Source organism: Elephantulus edwardii, unplaced genomic scaffold (genome assembly GCF_000299155.1).
Source record: "Elephantulus edwardii isolate Elephantulus edwardi_28Jun2011 unplaced genomic scaffold, EleEdw1.0 scaffold00447, whole genome shotgun sequence".
Classification (NCBI taxonomy): Eukaryota; Metazoa; Chordata; class Mammalia; order Macroscelidea; family Macroscelididae; genus Elephantulus; species Elephantulus edwardii.
In genome coordinates this window covers 192,632-195,289 of record NW_006400197.1, presented here as the reverse complement: position 1 = coordinate 195,289, position 2,658 = coordinate 192,632, and positions in this window count along the sequence as shown.

Genomic DNA, 2,658 nt, shown 5'->3' with positions numbered 1-2,658 from the left:
AAAGCTTTTAAAATTACTAAGCCTTGTAGCTATAGAATGAAGTATTTTAGGATATATACTTTTAAGTAGTAGAAAAATCCCTTATATGAAAGAGACAAAGATTATAATAACTACAGGAAGAGCATATTGGGTGACTGTACAAAAATTGGTCACAGAATGTTTACTTCTTTTTGAAGCCAATCAGTTCCTTTTCTGTACAAATGGAAATTACCAAAACCAATTTCTGAGGGCCTTTAAAATCACCCTCAAATATCTCTTGCACGTGCACTTCTACAGCTTTCTGAGGAAGACCACATGCAGTTCTTATGGAACACTGCAAATATTCTTACCTTATGTCTTAAGTTACTACCTTCCTCCCACCTCACTAGAAACACACCTATTTGCATTCCTGGTTCTTTCAAAACTTAATTAAAGCAGGTGAAAGTAACCGGAAAGCTTGCTTTTAAGGGAGAGATTCTGACAAAAATATTTCAGAAAGTAGTGCTTCCAAGTCAGCCTTTTCTACTCAAATAGTACCACTCCCTGCCACTACAATACCTCTGAGAATCCCTGATTATTTCTGTGGATCTTTAGGACACTGCAGAATTCATCGGTGCTCAACCTCTTCACTCCCACTCCCACCGAATCTGTCTCTCCTAGAAATCATTCTGTCACAGTGATAAATACAAAGGCACCCTGTGGTTGGAGGCTCCTGTTCTGGAAGCCCTGTCCTCTCTTACTGTGCATGTGAAAGCTTCTCTGTTACAACAACTCTCTCGGTTCCCAGACTTATGGACACATACTTGTCACGTGTACAAACATTCTAGCCCAGGGACTTGATGCTGCAACTGAGACTTGGACTTTTGTCCCCTCTTGACTAAAGAGCCTGAGCCTACAACTTCCCACCTCAACATTGACCATATGTGCTCTGATGTTCTTGCAGAGTTTGGAAGCCACGTACCCTCTTCAACTGCATAAAACTCCACTGGGCCTTTTCTTCCAGTATATCTCAAGACAGGTTAGGTTATCCACAAAGGGAGAGGAAGGATGAGGAAAAGGAAAAATCCAATTATAATGATACATGTAAAACTAGGTAACAAAACTTGCTTTGTTTTAAAAAAGCACATATGTTTCAATGCTCCATCCCTTATGTCCTGGGAGATTCTGTGCTATGGGGACTACTTGATCATATTTTCCCCATAAGAGAGTTTTTGAAAATAGCTCTTACACTCAATGTAGAGCATACACATAAACCCCAATCCAGCATGTGAGGCCAAGAGACATGATGGAATGAGCTCACATTACCTCAGTCAGCCTCCTACTCTCCTGGCAAATCCTGCTCCTTTCTCTACCTGCAGATTGCTAGGAAGGACCCAGATCTTGGGGTTTAAAAATTTTAAGTCCAGTACACACCTGCAGACAGGTTTCCTGCACAGCCCTGCTTTGCCCACTTACAAACAAACCAGTGACAACCCTTCACCCCTGCTAAAGTGGAGCTGCCATTGCTGGGCCAACCTGTCACCCTCCCATGACCCACCGAACTCCTGTTTCTCTGTCCATACATACACTTTGTTCATGGTAAGTGTACTGAGAAATCACTGTGTAGATCAAGCCAGGTCTGTCTGGTGTCTGAACTCAGCTTCTCAGGGGTGGTTTCCTTCCAGGAGTTGCAGTCCACATCTTTGGGGTGGTTTCCTTCCAGGAGTTGCAGTCCACATCTTTGGTGGCTGTGGGAGAAGAACATATTCAGACTTGATTGGAGAAGTGAAGTGTTTCAGAGTTTCACAGCAAAGATAATGCACATGGCTCTAGATTTTAAAACCTTTTTTAAATGAGATATCTCTTTGGGAATTTCTACCACAGAATTATATGCAATTGGATGTAAAGGATGATCATCAATATTGGCAAAAGAAGTGACTGACCAGTGATGGTTGAATGAAATAAATGTGTGTTCAATAGCAAGGAGTTGAAACAACCTAAGTGCCCATCAACAAAAGAATGGATAGAGAAGCTGTGGTATATTCACATAATGGAATACTACGCTGCATTGAAAAACAAGGAACTCATGCAATATCATTCAAAATGAGTGACCCTGGAGGACATTATGCTGAGTGAAGTATCTCAGTCACAAAAGGACAAATTCTGCATGATGCTACTCTTCTAAAACAGGACTGACCTCAGGGCTGGGGGGAGACTGAGAAAAATGGGTTCAATAATGTATACTGCATTGAAACAGAAGAGGGAGAAAACTGTTTAAAAAGGATATGTGATTACATATTTTTGTCATGATGGGAGTCAAGAGAGAAGGCTGTATAGTGGAGTGGACCTGGGGGGAGGAATTGTACAACAATGAAAGAATTTTTCTTTTACTTTTCCAAGAGGGTAGTATATTTGGGGAGAGGGTTGGGAGGGCAGAATAGTGCAACAATGAATAAATGGAAATTAAAAAAAAACACCACTCATTGTCATCCAATCTGAAAAAAAATGAAAGAAATATGTGTTAAAGCCACACATTCAATAAAATCAGGGAGTCACTGTAATCACAAAGATTGTAGCAGTTAAAATAGCAAAAATATATATGAAGTTTTATGTAAGCAGAATATCAATATGCATAGAAGTATACCAAAAAATGGGTTATTACAGGAAAACATGACAACAAACTTTTGAGTATTTATTTGC